This window comes from Pelobates fuscus, chromosome 2 (genome assembly GCF_036172605.1).
Source record: "Pelobates fuscus isolate aPelFus1 chromosome 2, aPelFus1.pri, whole genome shotgun sequence".
Taxonomy (NCBI): domain Eukaryota; kingdom Metazoa; phylum Chordata; class Amphibia; order Anura; family Pelobatidae; genus Pelobates; species Pelobates fuscus.
This window is the reverse complement of record NC_086318.1, coordinates 138,357,800-138,370,497: the sequence shown is the minus strand read 5'-3', so window position 1 is coordinate 138,370,497 and position 12,698 is coordinate 138,357,800.

Below are 12,698 nucleotides of genomic sequence, written 5' to 3'. Positions count from 1 at the left end.
GACCACTATGGGAGGGAGGGGGTGGGATAAGGACCACTATGGGAGGGAGGGGGGTATAAGGACCACTATGGGAGGGAGGGGGGGGTATATGGACCACTATGGGAGGGATGGGGGGGGGATAAGGAACACTATGGGAGGGAGAAGGGGGATAAGGACCACTATGAGAGGGAGGGGGTGGGATAAGGAACACTATGGGAGGGAGAAGGGGGATAAGGACCACTATGAGAGGGAGGGGGTGGGATAAGGACCACTATGTGAGGGGAGGGGGAAGTAAGGACCACTAGGGGAGGGGAGGGTAAGGACCACTAGGGGAGGGGTGAGTCAGGACCACTGGGGGGGGGGGGGGTGAAGGAACACGGGGGTGGGGAGGTAAGGACCACTGAGGGAGGAGGAGGGGAAGTCAGGACATATGGGGGGGGAGGGGGCGGCAAAAATTTTTTTGCCTACGGCGGCAAATATCCTTGCACCGGCCCTGCACACACTGCATTCACACACTGCATTCATGCACACACACACTGCATTCATGCACACACACACTGCACTCATACACACACTGCACTCATACACACACGCTGCACTCATACACACACGCTGCACTCATACACACACACATACGCACACACTGCATTCATTATACACACACTGTAAATAAATATTCAATTAATATATTTTTTTTAGGATCTAATTTTATTTAGAAATTAACAGTAGCTGCTGCATTTCCCACCCTAGTCTTATACTCGAGTCAATAAGTTTTCCCAGTTTTTTGGGATAAAATTAGGGGCCTCGGCTTATATTCGGGTCGGCTTATACTCGAGTATAAACGGTATATTCAGGATGTCCATCTCTGTTATACTTGGAAGGGGAAGAGTTGAGTGATAGTATATAGTGTAATGACTCACGTGCCCTGACTGAGGCCAAGATTAATGAGCTTCTTCAGTCTTAATTGTTACTTTCCCCACCAGTAATTTTCAAGATTTTTAAAAATTTGTTATATTCTTTATTTTTTACTGTACGTAAGTGAACAAATATGATTGCAAGGCCACAACAGCATTACCAAGCTTAGTAAAGACAAACAGGAGCATACATTGGTATGACATAGAAATTGCACAGATTTGTTTTTTTTAAATATAAATATAATAATACAACAAGGAACTTGCTAGCCTACTAAACTGCTACTGTATTTGGTAGTAAATATATTCCAGGTTAGATAGACAAAGAGTTAAAATTAGTACAATATGATAAACTGTAAAAAGTGTAATGGATTGGCTTTACCTCGTGTTTTGGAAAATAATAAACAATAACAGGTTAGGCATACATGTCAGAAATAAAACATAGACTTTTAAATCCATATTATACAAGCTTAAGTTATATGAATAGCAGGCTGAAACAGGCTAGTTTGACATGTCTACGGTGAAGACAATACAAGCTTACAATACAAATGATTATTGTGGAGAAACAAAAGTATGAATTAAGCAAACATGAACTGACAGGAGTGTTCCCCTAGGAGGTCCCCAACTGATTAAAAGCATAACATGGTGTATAAGGTTAACTAAAACTCAAAGGTGGCAGAAGGGGGTGGTTGCATGTTAGGCAGTGGCCCTGATATCTCCCCACTTAAGCAATATTGAGAGGTTAGAATGGATGGCCACAGGTCCCTTCTGGCCCTTCCCGGGAGCTCATGTCAGCCTATGCCAACCAGGGGTATAACACAGTGCCGCAACATGGAAGAATACACCAGGCTTTCAAGTCTTGAGGTGCATCGGCTAGGCAGGCTGTTTGTCACAGTCAGGGTTCCCTCCTGTACCTCATAAGAGGTAAGAGTGCCAGAGCTAGGTCTAGGTCACAGCTGTTCTCGCCGTCCGGCTGCCTTTCGTTGGCACAATAAATGATTCCCTTTCCGTCGCTATTTTGGGGCCTTTTGTATTGCTGGAAGCCCTGGGCATCTGCTGTGGGATTTACTTTAGCTTCCGAGGTAAGAGGCCACTCGGCTGCGGCAGCGCCGCCCACCTTATCTTACTCTCCAGCTTCTGCCAGAATTTGTCAAAAATCTCATCTAGCTTAGACAGGGTATTACGCTTTTCTTCGGTGTTGCTGGAGTTCCACGTGGCGTCCGCCATGTCAGTTGCATTGCCAACCTCCCTTGCAGCTTCACCCCGGGCAGTTGTATGGTCAGTGTAGCCTCCCAGGGGTGGACCTGGATCACAAAGGGGGAGGGCAGCGGGGCGCATGAACGATGCTGATTGCGGCTGGGCATCTCCGACCAGGGAGAACGTCCGCCTCTAACATCTGGCGTGCACCAGGCCGCATGATTCCAATGGTGCAGCAAACAAGCCTCAAATACCTCTCCTACTCCAGCAGTGCACACCAGCCAAGTTAGAGATCAAGTAACTCGCTAAAATAGGTTTTAAACAAGCTTGATGTGTCTGTAAGCCACTGTTATAGGTTATACAGGAGAGGAGCACATTCAAAGCATGTCTCTCCACCATGACAGTCAGGCCCCACCCCCCAATTTTCGAGATTTAACACCATTACGTGAAAACACCCTTTTTGTTAGAGAATTATTACATGTGAATTATGACAATGCAAACTTATGTGCAATGCAACTCATTGCAAATTTGCAGGTAAATGTAACAAACAATAATACTCAGAACTATAGAAAATATAGATTACCAATACCTTTGTGGATATATTATGTGAAATCTGTCACCCATATGTTTGCCAATAGTTCAGGATGACATCACTGTGCAATTATTCAGTGATGTTTCACACACTACCAAGGGTCAAGTCAACTCACCCAAGATTTCCAACCCTAAAAAAAATGAAACGCTTTTATGTGTATATATACTTCCTCAGAAAATACAGTGCATCATTTATTCTAAAGGGCCGGTGGGGAAAAGAAAAGGTTTGGCAAGCAGTGGCAGATATGGGGTAATGTCTGCAAGGCTTCCCACAGGGCCAGCCCATGGTCCACCCACAGGACCCACCACCCATTCTGCCACCATCCCACAGGCACTTAGGGATGAGGTAGGCGATATAGTGTGTATTTAGGGAATGTAATGTATATGTAGAGGGAATCCAGTGTTTGTTGCTAATGTAGTATAGTGTATGCAGTGTGCATAGTCAAGGCCATCGTTAAAGCGGGGCAAACAGTCGCCGGAATCCCCATAGGAAAGCATTAGATAATGCTTTCCGATGGGGAGGTCTAATGCGTCGCCGGAGCATGGGTGAAGTCTGACCCAGCGCCGAGGGATTTTGGTGCTGGATTCTGGGGTAAGTCACTGAAGGGGTTTTAACCCCTTCAGCAACATAGGATGAGGGGTTGTATGGAGGGGGGCACTGCGGGATTCTGCAGTGCCAGGAAAACTAATATGTTTTCCTGGCACTGGAGAGTCCCTTTAAGCATGCTATTGTTGTACCCATCTTAAAAAAGCCAGGTCTTGACCCAACTTCCCCTTACAACTATTGTCCCATATCCCTGCTCCCTTTTTCATCTAAGTATCTGGATAGACTTGTCTTTACCCATCTGACTTGCTTCCTCAATTCCAACTCTCTCCTCGACCCTCTTCAGTCTGGATTCTGTCCCTTCCACTTCAGGTAGACCACTCTGATTAAAGTTACAAATGATCTAATTGTGGCTAAATCCAAAGGCCACTACTCCATACTAATTCTTCTCGACCTCTCTGCTGCCTTTGACACTGTTGATCATGGCCTCCTTCTCCAAACTCTTCAATCTCTTGGTGTCTGTGACACAGCCCTCGTATGGTTCTCCTCCTATCTCTCCCAACGTTCATTCAGTGTCTCTTTTTCCAATGACACCTCTTCCCCTCATCCTGTCTTAGTACCACCATCAGACTCTCCCCTAGTATTCAATCATTTAAAAAGTGCCTTACAACTAATCTCTTAATGCTTATGCCTCCCAGAGTAGCCTCTACCTCACATAACTGTCCCTTGTTCTCTCCTAAAGGGCAGCACTCTACCCTCTCCTCCAACTTTGCCTCACTTCCACCTTGTTTGATTGCTATCTTCTGTTTTATTGTGTTTTATACACCACCTCCTCTAGACTGTAAGTTCGTTTGAGCAGGGTCTTCTTCGACCTATTGTTTCTGTAAGTTTTGGTAATTGTCCTATTTATTGTTAAATCTCCCCCTCCTTTAATATTGTAAAGCGCTAGAGAAGTTTTTGGCACTATATAAATACTGGTAATAATAATAATAAAAAGTGTTAGTGCAATCAAACACATGTTAAATACCTTAAGCTTCAATATATTCTCTCACGTGGAGCAGAAAAGAGAGAAAAACATACAATTATAGTGCAGTATTTAATAAAAAATAAATCATACAATTACATATACAAACAAATAGATAGACACTCACAAAAAGCTATGTGCTAATAGCGCTTTGTCCCTAGGGGCCACTTATTTCCAAATCGTCCTATAGCCTACTGTCTGACTGGTTCACAAGTCATCTGTATAGAAGATCCTGGTTCTGGCCTAGATGGGATATAAACTGGAGAAATCCAATTCTTATGGGAGGTCTGTCTATTTCTTAACAGAAAATTGTGCACCTCAGCTTGATGCATTTCGTCTGGTGCGATTTTATCAAAATCTTGCATCCTCTTCCGGCGTTGATGCTTCCTTTTATACCTCCGTTCATTATCTGTAATTCGTCTCTCTTCAACTGGGAATTACATAATTGCATCACTCTTCGGAAGCCATCACCACGCTTGGTCTCACGTACACATGACAGCAAAGACATAACCTGCCTGAGTTTCTGCTTTAAACACTGCACATTCAAAGTTATTTGCAAGTTGGACTAGTTACACCCCCAGCACACATGACTTGGGAGCCTGGAATTTCAAATTCACTTAATCTTATATGAGAAGAATTCAGTTGGACACTGCCCATCACAAACAAGGAAGATGGTGGTTGGTCAACTCACCTGCATAAAATAAGTTGTGATGCTAAGAAACTATAGGATTTAGGCTGTTATAAAATGATTAAAACATACAAAATAACTAAAAAAATGCATTTGTATCTGCATTGTTCAAGTGAATTTTAAAAAGTGCATTTTGTAATATAGGCATTCTGTTTATATTATTATGGTATGAAATGTTCTTCCTAATACCTTACTAACATTTATAAAATATGTTCGTATTGTGAACTTGAACACATCCCATAAATAATAATTAGGGTTCCAACTGGGTTCCAGTTAATGAACCTGAGTGAAAGATCTGATTCCTGGCAATCAGCTCAGCCTTTCATGTTTCTGAGGTTGATAAAATAAGTACAATTGAGTTGGGTATAATAATCCCGAAACATATTTGGAAATGGGTAAAAGTGAAAATGAGAATTTCCTGGTTAGATAATGAGCAATAAATATTTGTAATAATAAAAATAACCACCACAAACTTAATTCTGTTATCTATCTACTACTTGTTATAAACTGTAAAATGTGTATTCACCTTAGTCCACATAATGTATTTATATTTAAGTAAATAATATTGGCATTACCATATGAACCATAAGCAGACTTGATGCAAGCCATTATGTCTTTGTTACGTATTTTGCAATGTTCTCTCCTAATGAGTACATTTCATCTTGCTTTGTCCTTGTGCAGCTGTGTACTGACACATCTTCATATGGGAGTACTGTCAGATGGAGCTTTACATATAGTTTGATTAGATTATGAACATATTGGCATTAATTTGTGCAATAATCAGAATTAGCAATAATTTTGCAGACAATCAGAACATAATCACATTTTTGCACTCTAGGGAATCAAGCGCCTGGTTCTTTTTCATTCTTTTAAACAAAATATTATTTGTGCTGTTTTTGTAATGTATGTATTTTATTGTCACGGTAGCTTTGTGTTCACTGTGTTGTGCTAACTCAGGTTAGCTTATTAAAGGGACACTATAGTCAACAGAACCACTGCAGCTTAATGTAGTGGTTCTGGTGTCTGTAGCCTGTCCCTGCAAGCATTTTAATGTAAACATTGCCTTTTCAGATCTCTTTTTTTTTTTATATATATATATCTGGTCCACTGGATCTTACAGTGATGCAAGATTGCAGAAACATTGTATGTTTTATGAAGAGAAAACGCATTTGAAAAAATAAATACATTGGGAATTATATTGATAGTTTCTGACAGATAGCTTGGAGTTACAGGTCAGAACATCTGCTCCGAGCACTGGTTATCTCCCCCTCTCACCCCCATTAGTGGAGAGTGGAGACCTATATTTTGTTTAAACCGTGGATTTAATATAGCCTTAAGAAAATCCTTCTGTGTATTCATTTGCATATAGACATTGGTTCTATTGCACCATAATTCTTAATATTAATTGTATAATTTCTTTGCTTCTCATTTGAACGTTTCCTGTAAGGTGACAACAAAATGGGGACATTGTAGGAATTATATGCGATGACTCATTCAGGAGGTGCAGTGTTATTATTTAACAGCATAAATAATACATAAACATGATCAATGATGCTTGTGTATCTATATAAATGTTTAATTGTGCATGAATATGGATATTCCATTTAAGACATCCAAAAAAACTAATTCTGTTTTATTGAGGAACTTTTATTTTAAATGGTTAAGGAAAAAGAACACTGTGTTCTCTTTGCATGACCCAGAAATGTAAATTATACTTGATGCAGCACTATTTTGAATAACAGCATCATTAAATGACTATGGACCACTCAGACACTGTGTCAGGTTTGTACAAATAGTCCACTGATGCAGAAGATTAACCCCTTTGTTAAAGCAAAATTCAAAAGGACAATAAAAGTGACTAAAATAGAAAATGAGAAAGTGATAGTCAAAGAAAGCAAAACATTTCTAAGTGCATAAATTCTAAAAGAAAACACAAAAAAAAAGTGTAGGTACACTGAAAACAGAGATAACAGTGTTAGTTATTGAAGACCAGGAAGAGGCAGACATTTGCAATATCTATTTTTCCTCAGTATATATTAACGAGTATCCAATGGCTAGAGATATGAAATTGCTGCAAAAAGCTTGGAGAAAAATTGTGATTAAATGACACAAAACAAGGTTCTGCAGCAACTAAAGAAACATGTAAACAAATCTCCAGGGCCTGACAGTATTCACCCACAAGTACTTAAGAAGCTAAAGTGTGGAAATAAACAAATCTCTGTTTTTAATCTTTCAAGATTGTTTTCTTTCAGGAATTGTAGTGGTGGATTGGAGGAAGGTATATGTGGTTCCTATATTCAAAAAAGGTTCAAAATCTTTGCCTGGAAATTATAGACCAGTGAGATTAATTTTGGTGGCTGGGAAAGTATTGAAGGGCTATTGAAGGGTCATGAAGGGGTTATCAAGGGATAATATTGAGGACTTCATTGGGAAGAACAATGCTATTAGAAATAATCAGTATGGTTTTATAAAACATAGCTCATATCAAACAAACCTACCGTATTTATTCGAGTATAACGCGCAAAATTTTGTACCGATTTTTAATTTAAAATTAGGGGTGCGCGTTATACTCGAATAAATATTCGAGTGGGTGCTCCGATTATACCTCCCAGGACCGCCGGGCTCATTACAAGCCCGGCGGTCCTGGGGGGGCAGGCAGCAAGCGTTTACTCACCTCCGTGCAGCTCCTCCAGCTTCCCAGTGTAAATCTCGCGAGACCCGCGGCCAGCTCTGACGTCGCGGGTCTCGCGAGATTTACACTGGGAAGCTGGAGGAGCTGCACGGAGGTGAGTAAACGCTTGCTGCCCGCCCCCCCAGGACCGCCGGGCTTGTAATGAGCCCGGCGGTCGGTATTATCGGAGCACCCACTCGAATATTTATTCGAGTATAACAAGCACCCTAATTTTAGATTAAAAATCGGTATAAAATTTTATACCGATTTTTAATCGAAAATTAGGGGTGCGCGTTATACACGTGTGCGCGTTATACTCGAATAAATACGGTAATTGCTTTTTACAAATAAGCAAGTAGAAATATAGAACAGGGTGTTGCAGTGGATGCAATCTACTTGGATTTTGCCAAATGATTTTACACGGTTCCTCACAATAAGTTAGTGTTCAAACTAAAAGAAATTGGTTTAGATTAAAATTCTTGTTCTTGGGTAGAACATTGGATTAAAAATAGAGTACAAAAAGTTCTCATTAAAGGTACATTTTCAAGCTGAACAAAAGTGTTTAGTGGTGTCTCACAGGGTTCTGTTCTAAGACCATTCTATTTAACATATTTATAAATGATCTTGAAATGGGCATTGAAAGCCATGTTTTAGTGTTTGCAGATGACACAAAACTCTGTAAAATAATATAATATGATCAAGATATTGCTTTGTTGCAGAGGGATTTAGATAGATTGGGTGACTGGGCACTGAAACAACAGATTAAATTAAATGTACAAAATGCAGAAGTTATGCACTTCAAGGTTAAGAATGCACTTACACCCTAAATGGTAGTGAATTAGGGATAGCAACACATGAGACAGATTTATGTTATAGACAACAAACTAGGCAACAATGTGCAAAGTCAATCAGCAGTTTCAAAATCCTGAGCATTGTCATGTATAAAATGAGTCATTTGTTCTTAGGTTTAAGATATCATTTTGCCTCTTTATAAATCAATGGAAAGACCACACCTTGAATATGCTGTGAAATTTTGGGCACCTTTTTAAAGAAGGAAATTATGGCACTAGAAAAAAAAAATGCAGAGACGGGCTTCAAAATTACTAAAAGGAATGGAGCATTTTAGTTATGAAGAAAGGTTAACAAATGTAAATCTGTTTAGATTGGAAAAACAGTGCCACAGAGTTGTCTGGAAATCTGTTCATAAACAGTACTATACATTTCACACTTTCACGCATTTAAATTAGAAGAAAGGAGATTTTGTTTAATGCAAAGGAAAGGTTCTTTTTACTGTGAGAACAAAAAGGATGTGGAATTTTCTGCCTGAAGAGGTGATTTTATCAGAGTCTATACAGATGTTTAAACAGCAATTTGATAGATAAATACTGGCAAAAACATAATATTCAGAGATATAACTTTTAATTAGTGGGGTAATAGCTTATTGATCCAAGTCGATGTCTGACTGTAAAGAATAAATATTTCCTAGTTTGTTGCAAAATTGGAAGTGCTTCAGACTAGGTTTTTTTTGTTGCCATCTTTTGGATCAACAGCAAAAAGAGGTGTGAGAAAGGCTGAACTTGATGAATGCATGTCTCTTTTCAGCTATGTAACTATGTAGGTTTGGCAGAGAATTTTTTTCAGAAGAATCTGAAAGAAAAGAGACACTCTAAGCACCAAAACCACTAGAAATTAATTGTAGTGGTTTTAGAGCATATATCCTGGCCCTTTTGTCTTACAAAGTAAAACATTGTTCTGAGAAACATTAGCGACTACACCTCTATTAGCAACCAGACTGACAACCACAAAATGCACTTCTTCATTAAGACCTTTGAAATCCAAAAAGTCATGATGACGCCGAACACGGTTAATGCTTCTTCAAGAGATGCATTGGATCAAGTGCTACTCTTTGATAATGATAAGATTGTCAGAGTATGGCGATTGCTGTGCAAGCCCTTTAGGTCTCTGATGCTTCTCACGGGTCTCCAGTGTTTCTAAGGTCTCCATTTTATCTCAACCAATGATCTCTCAGAAGGCGATCTGACTGTCAAAACTAGGCTATCCCGGCATTGTATTACAGTTAAAGGACCACTATAGGCACCCAGACCACTTCAGCTCAATGAAGTGGTCTGGGTGCCAGGTCCATCAAGGGTTAACCCTGCAGCTGTAAACATAGCAGTTTCAGAGAACCCGCTATGTTTACACTGCAGGGTTAATCCAGCCTCTAGTGGCTGTCTCATTGACAGCTGCTTGAGGCACTTCTGCGCTTCTCACTGTGATTTTCACAGTGAGAAGATGCTTGCGTCCCTAGGAAAGCATGGAGAATGCTTTTCTATGGACTGACTGAATGCGTGCGCGGCTCTTGCCGCGCATGCGCGTTCGGCGGAAGAGGGAGGAGCGTCCCCAGCGCCGAGGGAGGGAGCCTGGCGCCGGAGAAAGGTAAGCCTTTAACCCCTTCCTCCCCCTGAAGCCCGGAAAACGAGTTTGTTTTGCTGGCACTATAGTGGTCCTTTAAGTTTAATGATTTTCTTTCTTATTTTTTACAACTTCAACAGGGGAGACGGCTATAATCTAAATTTTAAAAAGTATGTGCTAATTGTTCAAAACAAAGCTATTTATTTTCAATCTTTTTAGTGTTTACTTGCAAGGTAGAAAATTATTTTCCGACACAAAATGTGATTCACATCACACAAGAGTATTTATTGACAGAGTAGTTTCAGCATCCATGAGTAATCTATGGCTATTTCAATAGTCTTTTATATCTCTATAAAGAGTCTTCATAACTGGATGGAAAGTGAGTTGAGAGAAAAAACAAAAACAGTTAATATTCTCACTCTCTATCCCACTGGTTAATAAACCTGCAAATACACGATTATACACCCTGTCTGTCTCGCACTTAGACAGACAAGCAATTTTGGCCATCAAAGCTCCATTTGTTGGATCCTATAAATAAACTAATTTTCTTGTGTACTGAGCCATCCTAAGTGGCTTGAGACACATCAAACTAACCAGCTTGCTACAGGGACACGTGCCATCTTGAGAACCTAAGTATTAGCCAAATCAAAAGCACGGAGACTGGGTGACATGATAAAAGAAAAGATATTCCATTATTTCAAAACTTTCCGAATTGTATCCCAAAGCTAAGAGAGTACTTGTCTATTTTAACTCTGCTGATAAATTATTCATGGCTTCTTTATAAAAAATGCATCATCCATGAATTTTAAGTTTATTCTAACATTTCTAATTTATTCGGTTGTAAGTATTGTCTTTACTAAGACGGATTTTTTAAACATTGAAAGGCTGCTGGGTCAAAGTCATTATAGTATTCTATGCAGCCTGCTTACTGACATGAATAAGATGACCCATAGAAAAAATAAGACTGCTCTTATGTAACATTTTACTGGCTGGTGAATCACTTCCTCGGAGTAAGTAGTGAAATTGCATTTTCATGAGTATATGTTGCAAATGAGTATTTGCCACCTTGTATAATAACTATTTAACAAAGGAGGGTTAAAGGGGCACTCCAGGTTAATATTAGCCAATTGAACTGACAGATAATGCAATACACTTTTAAGAAACACCTAAACTAATAAAATATTTAAAAAAAAGAAAATCACCTTTAAAGATTTTTCTTTTTCTGAATATCCCCATTGGACTCGCATCACCATTTTGCTACCATTACTGTGTTTTTAAGGGATGCATAGGGATAAGGGTGCAAATGTAAATAGATTTTATTATTTTCATTTTAGAAAAAAAATAAGAACTTTATGTTCCCCCACCCTTTTTCATACCGTTGGCGAAGGAGGAGGGGATATTTCAAGCCCTGTTCGTCTGGTGGTGAGCAGTGATCTTTAGCCTTCAGCTGCTCCGGCTGCAGGCTGACTTTACTTCTCTCGCAAGGTGAGCACTGGATGGGAGTGTTGCCATGGTAATCTGCCTCCCAGGTCCTTCCCTCCCTCTCCCCTAATGAAATGTCTTTGGGCCAGTGAGGAAGATCTTTGATTTCCCCACCAGCTCGAGACAGCTGCTAGCAAGGCCAGTTCTGCAGGGACTGGCAGGGGAGGATCTCTCCTTTGGGCCTTGGCACATGGGCATCGCGCTGGGGGCCCTAAACTTGTGGAGCCCCTATGCTTGTGGGGCCCCCGGGCGAGATGGCCCTGCTTTCTTCAAGTTTCAGTGGATGAGCTCTGTGCAGTTTGTAAAGGCCCTGTATGTAACGTGTCCCTTCTGGGAATTATATTTTTTCATAATAACTAAACTTCAAGAACCCATGTCTTGGATAAAAAAAAAAAAACATGGATTTATTTCACACTACACAAAACAGGGCATGCAGCTAATGCACCAAAACCTATGAAATGTGTAAATGTTGTGTGTCAGTGCCTAGAATGTCACTTTAAGTTTTGTACATTTTGATTTCCAAAACTATGTGTAGGAGTTGACACTATTAAAATATATCATTTTTATTGGTGATATTGTCTCCTACATGGACTTCCTACAGTGCAGTTGTTGTGTTTTTTTCTATACGAATTCTGATTTTATACGAGCTGAAACAGTCAGGTAAGAATCTGAAGTAAGAAAAGGAGTTTTGAAATGTTTAGGTTTTCTATTTTTACCATTATCAAAATAACTCCACACCCAACACAGTATCTAAGTCAAACCTAGCCAAGGTAGAAAATGGAGTGGATAGATACAACCATTATTACCACTCCTTAGAATTGGCCAGGCTTAATGTTGATACAGAAAAGCAGTATGGGAAAATAACAAAGTCAAGAATTAGCTGAAGGCCTGGGATCCCAGAATGTGGCAATAACCATAAACAAAGCCAAGGCAAAGAGTTACAAAAGATAAAGCAGCTAAGAACAATCCAAGGTTCGCAAACCAGAAATCAGAAAAGTAATAATAACGCTGTTGGATGACCACAAGGTAAACCATGGAAGGACAAATCACAGTATGCAGGGAGGGCGTAAATAGCCCTAAAACTCTTGTGATTGGCATGCATCATTCCAGTAATGCAGAAAGATGCAGGAATGATACATGTCCTCATGTGATGGGAATGACACAGAACAACTTGTCATCATAAATAGACCAAAATAACA